Source organism: Kogia breviceps, chromosome 20, assembly GCF_026419965.1.
Source record: "Kogia breviceps isolate mKogBre1 chromosome 20, mKogBre1 haplotype 1, whole genome shotgun sequence".
NCBI lineage: Eukaryota > Metazoa > Chordata > Mammalia > Artiodactyla > Physeteridae > Kogia > Kogia breviceps.
This window is the reverse complement of record NC_081329.1, coordinates 7,957,828-7,977,319: the sequence shown is the minus strand read 5'-3', so window position 1 is coordinate 7,977,319 and position 19,492 is coordinate 7,957,828. Positions and strand designations below refer to the sequence as shown.

Genomic DNA, 19,492 nt, shown 5'->3' with positions numbered 1-19,492 from the left:
AGGAACAGGTTGGAGGAAACAGGGGCACAGGGCCGCCCAGCAGATGTCCATTCAACACCCAAGTACAGGGCAAGGAGGAGCCATGGGGGGGAATGAGAACTGGAGAGGTAGGGTCGCCTGGGATGATGGGGAAGGGGACCCAGGGCTGAATCCTGGGGAGGCACTAAATATGCAACAGTCTTTACAGCCTACGAGCTGACAACGGCGACATGACCACCAAGGTCACCAGCAGCCAGAGACCATCTTGTGATCGCCCCCTTGGCCCATGCCATGTACTTCCGGGGCCAGGCTTCCCTGGGGGAGGCCGGGGGTCGGTCGTCCAGCTCTGCCCAAACTTCCGTCTGGGGGAGGTCACTCGGTTCAACCACAGGAGTGAGGAATAGAGGTCAAAGTACAGAGACCCTTAAAGAGCAGAGGAACACCACAGCACGCTTCCAAATTCCAATCTGTCTTTCGTCCATTCTGACCCACACATATTCCAAATACAACACAGAAAACGGAATTTATCAAAACCTGGTAATTTTCTGTTAAACATGGCCTACTGAGTGCACTCATGCAGTTACCACTTCTTACTCACAAAACGCTTCAAAGGCATAACATTCCCATCTCCACGAGGACAGAGAGAAAAGGAGGCATGTTGACAGCAGCAAAATTTTACAAATCCCAAGGTTAACAGACAAGTGGAACTGCCTTAGAAGTGATAAAGCCAAAATCTAAATGGGCAATTGGGGAATTCCAGGAGCCCGCCCATTTGCAGCACGGAGTCCCAGAAAGCATCAGGAGTGGGAGGCCTCGGATGGATGTCTCTGAAAATGTGTGAAAGTAGGGCCTTGCACAGGAAAATGTGTCAGAATCGTGGTTAAGTGACATCCCCAGGTATCATCCTGTATTTGCTTGGGGAGGTACTGCCATGCCCAGACTTCATCAGAAAGCTGGAGGCTTTCTCTCCAGAGACGCCGAATTTGATTCGGGGATACTGGCAAAGCTACATTGGCAGGGGTTGGCGGGGCTTGGGGGTGGGGGGTGGAGATTCAGAGGAAATCTACATTCCGAACGGCCAAGACTACCTCCCCTACACAGCCCTAAGCATTCTCATAGCAAGCCTGATCCCAACAGGAAGGACATGAAAGCATTCTCTGCGGAGGAAATTCACCAGGTCAGAGAAGCTGCCTACGAAGCTGAGATTCCGGGAATGGCTAAGGAAACTGCCCAGCACATCCTTCTGTGGCCAGGCTGTCCACTCATCAACCTGGGCCCCCCCCAAATAAATACACAGATGTCACAGCAAAGTGATTCGGCGATGTATTATGCATGTCCCTCCCTCCCTCCCTCTTTCCCTCCCTTCCTTCCTTCCTTTCCTTCCTTCCTCCTTTGGTCCCTTTTCTTTCTGTCTTTCTTTCTTCTTGGAAGTCATCTAAATTAAATGAAAATAAAATGCCTTATTCCTTTTTTTTGTAAATGGTAATGCCTTAATAGGGTAAAGCCACACACAGATGACCTTGGTATGAAACATTTTGGCCTGATACTGTCAGGTATTAGAAGTAGAAGGAAGAGCAAGTAAGTATTCTAGTACTTTCACTCGTGCTTCTGGTCCTTTCAAGATTTCCACCTTAACATTTGATTGTTGTTTTCATCTATGAACTCGCTTTTTCTCTCCTACACTTTAAAATCCGATTGTATTGAGAAATAGTTGTCCCCTCAACAGTAAACTCTCCACAAAGAATAACAGACTTGGAATTTTCTCCACTCGAAAGTGGAAAATCCAGATGACTCTTGGGGTTCTAATCCTAGTCTGAAGGAAATGAGGGGAAGGAGATGTGGTCACTAAGTCTTACTTTCGGGCCTGCTATTGCCACACGAACCTGAAGGAGACGTCGTTGAAAGGTGTGTCCTGAATTCAGAAGTGATAAGGCAGGCACTGGAGGACCGCTACTGCACCCAGCATCATTTACTAGTTACAAGACTGGCTTAACCCACTGCTTTTAGGAACAAAGCCCAGTCTGAGGCTGGGACCAACTTGAACTTCAGGTCCTTTGCAATCTAAGAGGCAGACATCCTTCTATTCCTTAATTTCTTTTCTGTAGGGGACAGATTCTCAGATGAGGGTGAAAGTAAAAACTGGATACTGAAGTTCACACGAATTCATTGTTGCAGGAAGTTTTCCGTAGTTAAGCATAATTTGGTTACTCACAAGAAAGAAGGAAACAGGCAGAGAAGAAAAGGAGTGTGATGCCCAGATGCACCTGCTGATCAAAGCCATAAGGATACGTCACACTAAGGTTTATTAAAGCACATTGTTCTGCAGACGGCACTTGACTACACAGTTAGCAGAAGCCATAGCTCATCTAAGCCTTCCAGCCTCAATAACAAAGACATGCATTTCAATAAAAGCAACAACATTCATATGGAAAACGTATTTTTTTCAAAATTTCTTTTTCCTTTTCTTTTTGAAGTTAATGCTGTTCTGACAAGGAACACATCCCGTGTATGGACACGTCCCCTGTGTGAACACATCCGCACGTCCCGTGTGTGGACACGTCCCGTGTGTGGACACACCTGCACATCCCGTGTGTGGACACGTCCCGTGTGTGGACGGAGCCACCAGCCATCCAGGAGCCCCCTCTTGGATACGAACTTTAAAAGCCACTTTTCTCTTTTCCACAGAGCTCAAAGTTTCTACCATGAGAGTTTCTCAGTGATTAAGAAAATAAGTTTTATAAGAACTCTGTTGAAACTCACAAACAGTATCTGAAAGGAAAGAGGGCACCTTTCAGATTCCCTGGGACATTTCGTCAGTTTGAATTTGCTGGCTAATTATTTCGCTCTACGTAAAGAACGTAATCCCAAAGAATTTGGGGCCGAAGCCATTTACGGTGGTATCTGCACAAACCATGTCAACCTAAACGTCTTAAGCTGCTGAAACTGACACACACTGAGGGCCACAGGGAGAGACTTAGGGGGACGTTCCTGGACAACACGGGCTCTAAGTACAAAGGGGGACTTAAGGGACAGTGTCTAACACAAACCTTCCCCACTGATCATTTCTGTCAGGAGCCTGTGTCTGAAGAGCTCTGGCATCTGGTCACGGTCCAGCATCAGCCAGAGAAGCAGACCTGTCAACAATTAACCCTGGCAGGAGTCCGTACCTGGGGACACATCTCATGCCCTATAGGAGTTTAATGAAAAGACGACTCCTCTCCATGGGAGTGAACAGAGTCCAAGGAGGTGTCACGCAACTAGGTGAGGAAGGATGAGTAGCAAAGACATGACAAAGCACAGGCACGAGCCGGCTTAGGCGTGAGGTCACCAATGAAGGTTTGGAGGGAGTGGTCCCTGAGGCCCGTCGGCAAGGGTGAGGACGGCAGGCTCGGGCAGGCCCGGGAACCCCCCTGCTGGACTCACACACTGCGCTCAGCCAAGGAGGTCCCCCAACGGCCTCACTCTGCACTTTGCTCTACACGTTCACGGAAGCCAGTCTTGCTGCCGAGACCATCACCCATCTCTCTCTGCCTGGCTGGCAAATGCTAACCTTTTCCTGAGGCCTAAGCTCACAGGAATCTACCCTGATGTCCCTTCTAAGCCTGTACCTCCCTGTGTGCTCCCCACATACAGTTCTGCACTGAATTTCCACCGCACTGTGTGCTGAGCTGACGGTCTGACTTTCTGTATTCTACAACATAGTAGACAGGACCTCATGAGCAGATATCTGTTGAATGCAGGCCTTGATGTTATGGCTACAGTGTTGCTTTTCCTGGAAACGGGAGTCCCAGCAGCCCTGGCAACAGTTTCTCTCCAATGCAGAGGATCTGTCCTAACCCAGGAGCACATAATCACTGCAACCCGGTGGCTGGAGAGCCAAGGGCAGCTTCCCCACCGCGGGCAAGGTGCTTTAGTGACTTGGGAATGCACAGCTCAGGGGCTGCAGAGGAGGCAAGAGAGAGTTTCTCTTTTCCTGTGTTTGTATCATGCTGCGGTATTCCCAGGTCCCCAGGATAACATCAGATGGTCAGCTAAATTACACATGTGTTCTCCTTAAGACGCATCTAAAGAGGAAGGTCAGCTGTAGTTTTCATGGTTCGGTCCTTAGTTTACCACCCCAGCCCTACACTACTCTGAGAACAGTCCCTGTCTTAGCAGCTCTGGTGGCCTCAACAAGATATCATAGACGCACAGCTTGAACAACAGACATGCATTTCTCACAGCTCTGAAGTCTGGGTGGAAAGTCCAAGATCAAGGTTCTGGCCAAGGTGGTTTCTGTTCAGAGCAACCTTCCTGGCTGGCAGAGGGCTGTCTTCTCCCTGTGCCCTCCCATGGTCTTTCTTCTGTGCGTGTACATAAAGTGGGAGGGAGGGCAAGTTCTCTGGTGTCTCTGCTCAGAAGGGCACTAATCCCGTCGTGGGGGCCCATCCTCATGACTTGATCTAAAATCCCAAGTATCTCCCCAAGGCCCCATCTTCACATGTCATCACATGGAGCTCCTGCATATGAATTTCGGAGGCACGAATGTTCAGTCCATGAAAACCTCTACCCATGGGACTCAAGAACAGAAAAGCTCTCTCTACCCCAAGCCCAAGACCCATTCTCTCTCCAGCCACAGTGTGCTCACCCTTTAGGTGCATCTCTCTCCTGGGCCAGTTCTAGAATGGACCAGGGATGAAAGAGAGTAAATAGGCCCCTTGATTTCTATCTGTCTGATGGCAGAGGCAACATTATAGAAGCAACGCACAAAACTGCACCCCACGTGCCTTTACTATTCCCTGTTCCATACATATCTGATAGCGGTAATTTGGAAAGCTAACCCACCTCTTTGTTTCTTTTTTTTAAAAAAAACAACATTTTCTAAATAATTTTATAGAAACAAATCTACTAAGAATCCGGCAAATAATACTACCTTGCTTTTTTTTTTTTTTTTTTTTTTTTTTGCAGTACGCGGGCCTCTCACTGTTGTGGCCTCTCCCGTTGCGGAGCGCAGGCTCCGGACGCGCAGGCCCAGCGGCCATGGCTCACGGGCCCAGCCGCTCCGCGGCACGTGGGATCCTCGCGGGCCGGGGCACGAACCCGCGTCCCCTGCATCGGCAGGCGGACTCTCAACCACTGCGCCACCAGGGAAGCCCTACCTTGCTTTCTTATAGAGGAAGTCCATCTAGTCTTCCTGGCAGCACCATGGGTACCAGGAGCTAATGGACGGGAGACACATGAGGCCTTTTTAAACTGGAGCAGCCGTCATTCAAAAGTCTACAGGTAACAAATGCTGGAGAGGGTGTGGAGAGAAGGGACCCTCCTACACTGTCGGTGGGGTTGTAAACTTGTGCAGCCACTGTGGAGGACAGTATGGAGGTTCCTTAAAAAAACTAAAAACAGAGTTACCATGTGATCCTGCAATCCCACTTCCAGGCATATATCTGCAGAAACCTCTACTTCGAAAAGGTACATGCACCCCTGTGTTCATAGCAGCACTATTCACAATATCCAAGACATGGACACAATCTAAGTGTCCATCCACAGATGAATGGATAAAGAAGATGTGGTACATACATACGATGGAATACTACTCAGCCATAAAGAATGAAATAATGTCATTTGCAGCAACATGGATACAGCTAGAGATTATCATAGTAAGTGAAATAAGTCAGATGGAGAAATATCATGTGACATCACTTATATGTGGAATTTAAAAGAATGATACAGGGCTTCCCTGGTGGCGCAGCGGTTGAGAGTCCGCCTGCCGATGCAGGGGACGCGGGTTTGTGCCCCGGTCCGGGAGGATCCCACGTGCCGCGGAGCGGCTGGGCCCGTGAGCCGTGGCCGCTGAGCCTGCGCGTCTGACCTGTGCTCCGCAACGAGAGAGGCCACAGCAGTGAGAGGCCCGCGTACCGCAAAAAAAAAAAAAAAAAAAAAAAAAGAATGATACAAATAAACTTATTTAGAAAACAGAAATAGACTCACAGACATAGAAAACAAATTACTAGCTACCAAAGGGGAAGGCGGGAGGGATAAACTAGGAGTCTGGGATTAACAGATACACACTACTATCTATAAAATAGATAAACAACAAGGACCCACTGTACAGCACAGGAAACTATACTTGGTATCTTGTTATAACCTATAATGGAAAAGAATCTGAAAAAAATTATATAGGTATATATAACTGAATCACTTTGCCGTACACTGAAACTAACACAACATTGTAAAATTAACTATATTTCAATTTAAAGAAAAGGAAAAAAAAAATGGAACAGCCTATCCCTATGTCCTCGCAAGAGGCAGTGTCAGTTCTCTAATGACGTCTACGTTCTCAGGTGCAGGTAAGATGAAGAGCGTAACTGCCCTCCCCCACTCGCGGGCACTCTTTTTCCTCGGAAGCATTTGTTTCTCTCAGTGGAGAGCACTCACAGGAGACAGAGGAAACACATCCTGTGGTCCCTTTATGCTGACACCCAGCTGAACAGCCTGACCGCCCAGAGGCTCGGCGGTGAGCTCCATCCAACAAGCCATCTGTGTGGCGGGGGAATTTACCTGGTCGCCAGCACGCAAAGCAAAATGAGAACCATCTCCAGACTGACCGGTGATAATGACTCGGAGCAAAGAGGTTAATGGACGTGGTTTTGGTCTTTGTTCTTGTCCATGAGTCCTGCAGACCCAGCACCACAGCCTGAAGAGGTACAACTTGCTGACACACACACCTCGTGTTACCAGGAAGCCTCGAGTCAGGAATGCAGCTCCACGGTCACAACTGGAGGCCCGCGTGTTGGCATTCCTAGGTCTGCAGTTGGCCCCTTACCTTCCTTCCTGAGGGGCTTTATTTGTAATTGGCACAGAGATCTGGAGCCTTCTGGAAACGAGGAGGGGGAAACAGTACAGTAGTTTGGTGCACAGGTCACCCTAATTTAAATTCTAACCCTTATTCTGAGAAAGGAGTAGGCAGATGAGACTAAATGCCCGGCTCACATCCATCAAGGAGGCTCCCTCCCGTATCCAAGGAGTCACTGCGACCCCTGAAAACAGAATAAAGTGGTTCTATGGAAGGGCTAGAGCACCTCTAATACTCGACCTTATATGATTGGAGCTAATTTGGTGAAAAGTTAAGGGGAATGTGTGTTTTAGGGAGCTCAGTGTGATAGGTAATTCCCAAACTTAATGCACTTACACGTTTAATCTCAGCATCTCAAACTGTGTATGAAAACAATCCGTCCAAACTGAAGGCTCAGTTACTGAATGAGATGCGCTTGGCTGTTCACTCTCTCCTTTTTCTGTAAAATGGCAACAGTGCCTGTGCTTCAAAGCCCGTGGATTAAAAGCATTTCCACTGCACCTTTTACAAGTTGGGCACTGACTACATGTTGGCTCAAATTATTACGTCCATGTTGCTTTCCAAAATAGATAATTCTCTATATATATAATTCACTATGAGGCAAGAGAAACTTTACTTGTAACTGACAGTGGGGTAACGTGAAATTCCAGGCCTCTCAGCTAAAAACGTTATTCAAAAGCAAATTCAAGTGCTATTCCCCTGTGAAGCAGTCGTACGGTAGACCAATTACTTCCTCACACATACACGGTCTGAAATCGCTGTCCACCTGCTTCATGGTCAAGTGCGTGGCCCTGCGGAGATTTAACCTCCTTAAGATCAGGGCCACGCCTTTTACTCTGCATCACCCAGCGGCTGCTGCTGGGCTTGTAAGCCCTGAAGAAATCCTTGCTGAAGGTGGTGTCACCTTCCCTCTTGCGGTTCCATCCCAACACCAGGTACCTCTCCTGGCCGGGGAAGAAACCAGCTTTCTCCCCCGCTGCTCCCCTAGCTCAACTGCATTTCTTGAGTCAAACAGCCGAAGAGGTGGCCGGCTGGAGGTTAAGGGGTTGTATGCCCCAGCTTGGCAAACCAATCGTTAGTTTTTCAAGTAGACACTCTGTATTACTCAGCCATAAAAAAGAATGAAATGATGCCATTTGCAGCAACATGGATGGACCTAGAGATTGTCATACTGAGTGAAGTGAGTCAGAGAGAGAAAGACAAACACCACAGGATTATCACTTATATGTGGAATCTTAAAAAAATGGTACAAATGAACTTATACACAAAACAGAACTAGACCCACAGACGTAGAAAACAAACTTCCGGTTACCAAAGGATAAGTGCAGGGGCGGGGAGGTGGTAAATTAGGAGTCTGGGTTTAAAATATACACGCTCCTGTATATAAAAAAAGATAAACAACAAGGACCTACGGCACAGCACAGGGAACTCTACTCGGTATTTCCTAATAACCTGTAAGGGAAAGAATCTGAAAAAGAATATACATCTATCTGTACAACTGAATCACTTTGCTGTACACGTGAAACCAGCACAACTTTGTACGTCAACTATACTTTGAATTTTAAAAATGCAGTGTTTTAAAAAACGGTAGACCTTCTGCTCCTTGGGTCCTGAAGAGATTCAGCATAGGAGTGTTTATATTAAGAAGAAAATATTGATGGAGAAGATAACTCCTGAAGCCATCATGAGCTAATACTTCAGCGGGGAGCATTCTCCCTGAAACTCAACCTCGTTTTACATGAAATGGGGTAAGGACACCTGCCCGCAGAGCTTCACGGGGAAGATAGGATGTGGACCCCTCTCTACAGGCTGAACCCTTTGGGTCAGAGCGGATGCCCATCTCAAGGTCATACTTTCGCCCGAAGCGGAAAAATTAACAACAGCTATAAGTAATGAGAGCTTTACTGTAAGACGGGCACCGCTCGAAATGCCTGTGTGAGCCTCAAAATAGCCCGGTGAGAGAGGGGCCATTATTATGCCTACCTTTCAAACAAAGAACCTTAATATAACAGAAGTAAGAGATCTGACCAAGGCCAACCCAGTGGGCAATGAACCCCAGGCAACGTGGCATGACCGATCCTGCTCTTGGACGTGACGCTGCCCTGGCTTAACAGCGGCGGGAAAGAAAGGGAAGCTTCAGGGAGTAAGTCCTCTTTCCTGGACCGGATCTTGCGTTCCCTCAGGTAAGCGTCTGCATCGGTCAGTCCCCGGTGTGTAGCTAACAGCAGTGGTGCTGGGGTTCTGGTCACTCTGGGAGGGAAGGAGGGCTCCCGGAGCTGCGCCTTAGGGGCGGAGGGCAGGCACGGAGGTAACGCACACCTGCCAGGGCCGGACACCCGCCTGCGCACGGGTTCCCTGCAGCACGCTTTTGGAAGGCCTCAGGAGACCACACAGCTGTGCAGATTCAGATAAAATGCTTCAGTCACTTTTCCCCTCATCTCCAAACGTCTGGCGAAGCCAGGCCTGCAACCTCAAAGGAGATCTTAAAAAGGCAAAGCGTGTGGATAGGAAGACACTCCCACTAAGAAATGTGCCCAGTGCCTTCCGCACGCCGGGCCTGGTGCCCGTTTCCACGTGGAAGACAGAAATCAAGGGACGGTGCTCCCTCCTGCCCAGGAGACCTCTCTCCGCTGCACCCCGCGCACAGTATCCCCAGCGTGGGACCCGCTCACGGGGGGTGGGCGCATGCTCTGCGACGCTGTCACACAGATACCCCTCACCGTGCCGTGATCAGCCACAGACGTATGTTAGGGGTTCATTCTGACGCCACTGGGTCTTGATGGCATTGTCACTGAAGCTGTTTCCTCACCTGCAAGTGAACTGGCCCCAACCTGGCCAAGCAGCCAGGAGGCGTCTCTGCCGGGGTGCGGGGGACACTGTCCGCCCGGCTCCCCACCTGCCCACGAGCCCTCGGTGTGGGCGGTGCCCTCTGCACCCTGATTCTTCAGCCCCCTGTACACCCATGTGCCACCCACACCCTTCCACTCGGTCCCCTTCCCACCTGCCTCCTGCAAAATGAGCTTCCCAAGCTCTCACCTGGGAGCCCTGGCTCACCGGTGCACGTTCATCGCGTAGCATCACCGTTTCCTTGTGTCACTTCTGGAAAACGGGGCTGCTTTAAAGTGGAAGGAGGGCGGTGATTCCTTAATAATGACTGTACTGTCGTCTGCATGTGAATCCCATATTCACAGGAAGGATGCCAGTATTTAGAAAACATCTGCCTGAATTTGGCCACACTATCTTTTGGGGAGTAAAGAAAGAGTAACATTGCCCTTTCTAGGGTTAGCAGTTTGCATAAGCACAATCGGGTTGAATGAATAAAGCACAACCTGAAAATATATTCTTTTAACTCCAAGAATCTTTTCCCAGTGATTTCTTGATAAGAAATACTAACTGAGGGGTCTGTTTCTTTTCAGGAAAGGGCTATGTTTCAACAACAATCAGGCACTTTTATTATCTGACGAAGCTTCAAATAAGTTTTCACTTCAACAGTAATGCAAATATGACAGAGTATCTAATTTTCTTAGTAAAATTAAGAGAAATATTATTTAAATCAAGATTTCTATGAGAATCACGTAGGTTCTCAGTTAAATGTCATTATTTTTTTAAGTTAATCAGTTGTGTTATTTTTTGCTTTTCAACAATGCAAAGTTAACTGCAGACTATTTTAACGCGTCCACATTTTGAAAATAGGCTCGGAACTTGGCCTCTGCAAAGCTGCCCCCTCATCGGCTGGGAGCGCTTCCTCGGGGAAGCCATAGACTGGTTTGACCCTTAGAATGAATCCTGGGCAATTTAAACTGCTGGTGTTGCTGCGTCTTTGCTAAAAAGAAAATTCTGACGGCCTCACAATAAGCACCATGATTTCACACTTTATCCGGCCCTTCTCCCTTCTGACTTCGAAGTCCACTTGTGAACTCACCTCCACATCTTAGATAATGATCTGAGATGAGCGGAAATGACAGAAGCCTGCAGCAAAGATCTGGAAACTAACTCGACTGCAAGGCTTCCTTTGATGGCTCTACCTCGTGCCTTTTTATTTTATCTTTCGGCTCAAAAAGAAACTCCCTTAACCCTTAGGATGGGATTCCAAATCCCACCTTCAGTACCTTTCAACAAATATTAACCTTACACATTTCAGGGTGAAATCTCCTCATGTTATTCCTACTGTACCAAAAATTGTAAACAGTTTATCACAACTTTCCCTTCTTTTTTTTTTCCCCCCTGTGGGCTTTGTATTTAATGTTTTCTTGTAATGTAAGTGAACTTAAAAAAAGAAAAAAAAACCCGTATTTTTTCTATTACCTGTCGTGCACGTGAGGGGCTAGGAATGTGACAACACAGAGTGATTTATTCCTACAAGTGTGTGCTGCTGTAAAGCGATGGCGTAAAATTAGTTTATGCCACCAAGTTCTGACAATTACACCTTCTAAGTAGACCTCAGTTCCGTTCATGTCTCTCCCACCGACGTCCCAGCGCAAAGTCACCTGGCTGGCGGCTGCTAACTGCTGACCGATCCTCAGATCGGGTCACTCCCTTCATCCTATAGCGACGCAGCGGGTCTTCCTAAACAAGTAAAGCCCAGATCGTGCGCTTCGGGTCCAACCACTCTCAGGGCTTTTGCACTGCAGTCAGAGTAAAGCCCAACACCTGTAATACAGCCTGCAGGGCCCTAATCAATCTCATCTCAGCCCCTTTCTGTTGGCCTAACTTACCTTCCCTCACACTTTAGCCCAACGTACTTTTCTCCAGCTTTATTGAGGTGTATGATTGACCAATACAAACTAAGGTGAGCAAAGTGACATGGTGATATATGTATACATGTGAAATGACAACCGCAATCATGCTGATTAACTCATCCATCCCCTCAAATAGTTGCCATAATGTGTGTGTGTGTGTGTGCGCGTGCACGCGTGGGTGCGGTAAGGACACAAGATCTACTCTGTAAGCAAGTTCCAAGTATATGATACAGTATTGTTAACTACGTAATCACCGTGTTGTACACTGAGCCTCCTTGGTGGAACCTCAAAATGCAGAAGCCATAGTATCAGACAGCAGATGGTGGTTGCTAGGGGCTGGAGGCACGGGGTACACTAAGATGCTGGTCAAAGGGTACAAACTTAGTACAAACTAAGATGCGTAGGTTTTGCTTCACTTTATCTTCACTTCTCATTTTTGAATACCAGGTCCACAGGGAAACTCTCCCTGCAGGACTTAATCTGTGCCCTTTGTTTACTCTCTCACGGTAGCTTGGACTTTTGGGGCAAAGCCATTCCATCTGTGATGCCTCTCCATGCAGCCCTGATGTACCTGTTGAACGTCTGTCTCCCTGAGGGTGGGGTCGCCTGCTCACCACTGGACCCCTCCCCCCGTGCTCAGCCCAGGGGATGGCAAAGCAGGCCCTCGAGAAATACCCAAGACACAAGTTTAGAAGATCGTTGTGTAGGGCAGAAATAATTCAGCACTCAACTTCTACAAAGAATAGTGATGTTTCTTCCATCCACACTAAAGACAACAGAATTTAGGATGATGTTAAAAGGGAAACAAACAGAGGGGAATTCCCTGGCGGTGCAGGGGTTAGGACTCGGCACTTTCACTGCCAGGTCCGGGTTCAATCCCTGGGTCAAGAAACTAAGATCCTGCAAGCCAGTAGGCATGGCAAAAAAAAAAAAAAAAAAAAAAGGGAAACAGAGAAAGATGGAGATAGAATGCAAGAAATAAAGATATCATTCATTGCAAAAGCTACTTTATAATCTCCTACCAACGGACTGAAACAACTCAAGTTGTCAAAGGGATCAAAATGGAAAACAGTCTCAAACAAATGAGACAAATTTGTTTGCCCCTTGTTTTTACACCCTTGGTCTACAGAAACGAAAGAAGGAAAATAAATTACATGACGAGGTAAAAACTTTGCATCACTGTAAATTCTCAAAATGCTCTAAGAATTATATCCGTGTTTATTAACATAAGTCTAATAAGTCTACCAATTAGATACACTTCTCAAAATAATCGATTTTTTAAAAAATCCTGAATGGAAAGAATTGTGATTTTTCAAGGAAATTAGCTAAGAAAATTGCCAGTTTTTATAAACACCACAATACGTGAATGCGTTAGGGTGAAGGACAGGATAGAAAATTCATAATAGTGTAATTACAAATGATTAGTAAACACAAAAATTGTACAACCTCCCTAGTAATCAAAGAGGTGGAAATTAAATGACACTTTCCCCCTAGCAAATGAGCAAAGAAGAAAATCTATCATAATACTTCAAGCTGTAATAGGACAGTTGGAGTGAACAGAAATTAGTACAGATTTCTGCAGAGCCATTTTCCAATATTTATTAAGTACCTTAAAGAGGTTGTTAACCAGTGTTTCCCCTTCCTTCTACTGAGCTGTCTAAAAGAAAGACCCAGAAACATTAGCGAAGATGGATAGATTGATGGATTGGTGGGTGGATGGAAGGATGCAAGCATGGATGGGTGGATGGATGGGTGGGTGGATGGGTGGATGGGTGGGTGGATGGGTGGATGGGTGGATGGGTGAGTGGATGGACAGAAAGAGGTATTATCTCTATCTTTGTATATCAGGCTGCTATTCTACAAGCATCCTTGGGTGATTGGAAAACAGAAGCCATTTCCAGGTGACAGATCCCAACCCTGGGCTCACCATTCAGCGAGCGAAGTCCATGTCACCCTCTGCAGGGTGTGTGGCTCCAAAGCTTGACCTAAAGAGCTATGTGAGGTGGGGAAAATCCCTTCAATTACAATCTATATCTGAATATTAGTGAAGTCATTAAGTAACATAGTAAAGTATTATGATGAAATATTGCAGCCATTAAAATGGATGCTTTAAAGGGTTTTTAAAACCCAGAAAAAGTGATCAATATAAAGTATCGAGTGAAAAATCAGAATATAAAAAATATATAACAGTCACTAATGTGTTAAAATGCAAAGGGGACAGTGTTCTCTGAGTGGAAGTTTCTCTCTGTGGCCAAACTCTAGTCGGACTCCCCTGAGCTCTTCTTCAACTAGACCTAACTTTCGGAATCCCATGTTCCTCTCTGCACTGTCCAGTCTTAGCAGGAACCCTGCTAGGTCCGTTTAAGCAGAAGCCCTCTCCCTTAACACCTGAACCACCTCTATATCTGGTCAGGTTCCTCATTCGCCAGGTGACGGCGTGATCACCCAGAACTGCCTTCAGCAAGAATCCCCCCTCCATCAGGTTGGTTTAGCCGGAATTCGCCTCACTCCTGACGCTTCCCCTTTGCAATTTTCCATCCTCCGGCCCCCTCCTGCTCCTTGGCTATAAAGCCCCACTTCCCGCGCTGTGCTCAGAGCCTACTGCAATGGCCCTAAATACAGTCTGCCTTACCATTGTGTACCAAGTGCCTGGGATAATTTTTCCTAACAGTCAGAATGTTATTTTTTTCTTTAACAAGAGTCAGGGATTTTTTTTTTTCTCTCTTGTAATGAGGTCTTAGGCTGGAATCCAGAACACGTTCACTGTGGAGATTTCGATAAATTGAGCCATTTGAGCTGAACAGGAGTGAGAGCGTTGCAGAATGGCTTTCGCTCACGGATGAAGGAGGAGAGGCAACCTATCTGGCCACTGGGAGAGACAGGGAAGTGGAGAACCTGTCTTGGGCGTTTCTTACCTGGTCTCATGAACTATTCCTGAACCCTGTGAGAAGGCTCTTGAAAGCTGAAAGAGCTGTGTGAGATCTTCTAAAGCCCAGGCAGGCTGTGTAGGATCCCAAGAAACAGAACTGAACTCAATCATTCTCCCATCCGCTCAACCACCTTCTCCCTTTTCCTCCCTCTAGAGGTTGCATTTCTCCCTGAATGGGACTCCTAACAGTACTGCCTACTCAATGCAGTAAGCTTCTACTTTTAAACACTGAGCCTGTTATATTTGTCACCAGAGAATATAAAGGGGGAAAGTACCCGTACACAAACATATGGGTGAATAAATTATCCATCCTACTCCACGAGTTTCTCCTTAGCCGCAGAAAACACTGAAAATTCTTATCGTTTCTTAAAGCACACACACGCATCGTGCTGCAGAGTAAATTTCCATCTCACATCGTGATACACCTACAACCTAAGTCCATAAACAAGAAAACCTATCCATTCACATCATCATTTTGTTTAGTATCGAATGAGGGAAGAAACTAAACAGATGAAACAAGGTCATGTTTATAAGTAAGCAAAGATAGATACGAGAACAGCAGGACTCGTCGATTTGATTTGTTTCCCCCCCCGTAAATACTTACTAGAAGTGGATCGCTTGCCACCTAAAGGGATTTGCACTAAGCAGAACCATCAGCAGCGCTTAGGAACTCGTTCGAAATACAGGATTTCGGTGTCTTCTCGAGCGGCAGAGTGAAAATCTGCATTTTAACAAGACCCCAGGTTGTTTGTAGGCGTATCAACGTCCAGGCAGTGGAGGTGGACACTGCCCCGAGCATCAACACCCAGGATGACTTCCGGGTGCTACAGGGAGGGGCTGCCTCGTCTCTGCCAAGTGGATTTGCTGCTGCAGGTGGTTCTGTAAATCGGTGGCGGGACCACTCAGGCTGAGCCTCGACAGACCAGGTGGCTTCAACCTGAACAACTAAGCTTGAACTATTCAGCTGAGAACAAGGGCAGTGAGAGGGTTTTTGTCTGAGCACATTACCTCTGGCAAGCGAACCACACGGCACGGCCGCCATTCTTTACAGGTGACAGAAGTCCCACAAATTGAGGTTCTCATGGGGAGAAGCCATTAGGAAAGCTCATTCCTATATTAACAAACATTCATGAAGTCAGTAGAAAAGTGAGTCCTTAAACTCCTGTCAAACAGGAAAAAAAGTTATGGATATATGAGTGTGAATATTATAAAAATAACTCAAAGAGCGTTATCAAGAGAAATCAGAATAAATCTTTCCATTTGAGGTTGAATGGGAAAATGTCACATAAATATCAACTACTATAGATTTCCCACCCACAACAGTGCACTAAACACTAAAACACTAAAAATCACACATGCTCCTTAAAAACTAGTGAAGTTTTTAAACGATAGATTTGAGCTGTGAACCCTACTTTGTACACGTCATCCCTCTATTTCTAGAAATTTCTATTTTTATTTCAGTTATCCCCAGAACATCTTTTTAAGACTGAAGAGTTTTACTAGTTAAAGAGAAAGAGAAGGGATACATATTTTTTTCTAATCAGAACTCATTCCTGATGAATGCCAAGTAAATACTGGAAGAAAGCCTCAAACTTCCTTCTGGGGTCATCGTAAGGACGCCCCCTGAGGACCCCACGTGTTTGATCAATGCGACGTGTATATGAAAAGTCAACTCTTCCGATTTGTTGCAGCTACTGATTAGGAGCAGATTAGCTTTCAAAAAATCAAATGTCTGCAGTGACTGCAAAGCAATAAGCTTCAAAAAACCCATGTACATTTAAAATATAAAATTACCATTTCTCGCACAAGAAAGTTTGCACTGCATTCTTCCCATCTCTCTGGAATGAATCATGGCAATCCAAATTTCAAACGTGTACTCTATATAAAGAGACACGGAGAGAGACAGACAGATGGAAAGAGAGTCGGGGGAAAGACAGAGAGGGGATGGGAGGGAGAGAAATGGCTAGTTCCAGAGCCTACCTTCCCTGTCACGTACATCCTCCTGGCAGAGAGGAAAAGGACAGGGAGAGGAAGTTAGGCGGTGCCTCTACTACAATCACCAGAAACCCAAGCTAACCCACATACAAATGCTTCACAGAGAGCTGAAGGTCGGCTGTGTCCCAGGCTATGGTCTGTCCGTGCTTTGGTGCCAGCTGCTAGGTGGGTTGAGGCAGTATGGGTTCACAGTGGCCTCCTCTCCTCTGGTCAAACTCCAGCCCAAGAAAGACCAGAGAATCACTCCACCTCCTCTGACTCACATGTTAAACCCTTCATGTGAAGCTGTGTCTTTAAGTGCTCTGCTAAGACAAAGCCTTCTTGGTGACCAAGTCAATCCCTGCACCTAATTCTGTCGTTTCCCTGTCTTCTATCTCTCTTAATAAAACAGGGCATACACATATTGACAAGCGTGCACAAGCACATAGTTACACCTCTGAGCACAGACTATCTCCTAAGGTATATGGTTCACACATGCTACTTTAACTGGGGACTTCCCCCAACTCATTAAAATATATTTCCTTTCTAAACAGTCCAGCCCATCAGGGCTCTGGACAGGGATGGCTTCATGGCAGGCGTGCCACACGGGTCAGTGCTTGGAAGGGCCTGCACTGGGCTGAATGTTCTGCTGTTGGTATCTTGAAATTCTTAATAAATTGTGGACAAGAAGCTCTCCAGTTTCTTTTACACTCCAAAAACCTCAAAAATTACAGACCCTGTCCTAGTTATGAAGATTTTTTTCCCCTTTTTTAAAAGGAAATTGTAATTCTATTTTAAAATTCGCAATTTTACTTACAATGTGTTATGAGAATTTTAAAGGATTCTTTAGAATTGTCCTTTACAATATGACAGACTAGGTATGTATAGCAGAAACAAATTCTTATAAAAAGCCAAGTCAAAAGAAGCAACAAACAAAAGTAAATTGATTCATTTATTTAAGGGGGGAAATAACAAGCAATGTATTAAAGAAAATGTGTATGGATTTTAACATCAAGGATTAATGAATTTACTAATACATACCATGGTAAACCAGAGGAAGGAGTAGGGTTATTTTCTAACAATATATTATTAATATATATTATATATATAAAATATATATAATATATATTGAAGGAAGAACATATTAATCAATGGAATATTATGGAATAAATAAAGAAAGTAGGGTCCAGAAGAAGAGTCATGAAATTTGGCAATAGAAAGGAAAAGTGAGATAGGGCATTTGAATTTTAGTCACATGTTCATAGGATTTAGAGCTAGACACTCCCTTAGACATCGTTTAGAAGAAACAGGCACATGAAAAGGTGCTCAACATCGTTAATCATTAGAGAAATGCAAACCGAAACTACAACGAGGTACCACCTCACACAGGTCAGAATGGCCATCATCAAAAAGTCTACAAACAATAAATGCTGGAGAGGGTGTGGAGAAAAGGGAACCCTCTGGCACTGTTGGTGGGAATGTAAATTGGTACAGCCACTATGGAGAACAGTATGGAGGGTCCTTATTAAACTAAAAACAGAGCTACCATATGATCCAGCAATCCCACTCCTGGGCATATATCTGCAGAAAACTCTAAGTAGAAAAGATACATGCACCCCAATGTGCATTGCAGCACTATTTACAATAGGTAAGACATGGAAGCAACCTAAATGTCCACTGACAGATGAATGGATAAAGAAGATGTGGTATATATATACAATGGAATATCACTCAGCCATAAAACAGGATGAAATAATGTCATTTGCAGCAATACGGATGGACCTAGAGATTATCATAGTAAGTGAAGTAAGTCAGACAAAGACTAATATCATATGATATCACTTATATGTGAAATCTAAAAATATGATATAAATGAACTTATTTACAAAACAGACATAAACTCACAGACATAGAAAATAACCTTATGATTACCAAAGGGGAAAGTGGGGGGAGGAAAAAATGAGGAGTTTGGAATTCACATATACTAATTACTATGTATAAAATAAAAACAAGGACCTACTGCATAGTACAGGGAACTATATTCAATAACTTGCAATAACCTACAATGGAAAAGAATATGAAAAAGAATACAGATATGTGTGTGTGTGTGTATATATATATATATATATATGGTATAACTGAGTCACTTTGCTGTATACCTGAAACTAACACAACATTGTAAATCAACTCTACTTCAATAAAAAAAAAAATCGCCCACAAGAGTTATTTTTCAACACCTTTTAGTGCATAAATCTTTCTTCAGAGAACCTTTAGGGGACAGAACATAAATACTATTGAAAAATATAGATAAGCTTTCAGGAAAGTGGGGAATTTATTAATTCCACAAATATTGGCTGGGCACCAATTATGCACAAATATTATTCTAAGCCTAGACCATACATCCCCATGGACCATACAACTGAGTGCAGAAAACTTCAGTAAAGAATACAGATAAATCATTTTGGGACTTCCCCTGGTGGCTCAGTGGTTAAGAACCCGCCTGCCAATGCAGGGGACATGGGTTGGATACCTAGTCCGGGAAGATCCCACGTACAACGGAGCAACTAAGCCCATGTGGCAGAACAACTGAGCCTGAGCACTAGAGCCTGCGAGCCACAACTACTGAGCCCACGTGCCTACAGCCCGTGCTCTGCAACAAGAGAAGCCACTGCAACAAGAAGCCCGCGCACTGCAACAAAGAGTAGCCACGGCTTGTAGCAACTAGAGAAAGCCTGCGCGCAGCAATGAAGACCCAACGCAGCCAAAAATAATAAATAAAATAAATAAATTCATTAAAAAAAAATAATATATATAAATCATTTTGTCTTTACACCACTTTCCCAACCACATGCTTTTATGTTACCTAACCCAGTTTGCATAGCAATTCTCTGGAACAATCCTAATAAAAATAAGGAAGGGAATCCCAAATAGCTAATTGGTGACAACAACCAAAGGAAAAATACAGAGATAACCAGTGCTCAGATCACGGTTCTTTCCATCTCATCACCCCACTGTTCTTCATAAAGACTGGTGGACTCT

At 45.3% G+C, this 19,492-nt stretch overlaps 1 protein-coding gene across 4 annotated transcripts in view; it reads right to left on the bottom strand.

The window, feature by feature from the left end:
• CSMD1 (CUB and Sushi multiple domains 1) overlaps positions 1-19,492 on the bottom strand; it is a 1,661,506-nt gene that overhangs the window by 991,926 nt on the left and 650,088 nt on the right. The gene's annotated exons all lie outside the window — the stretch shown is intronic.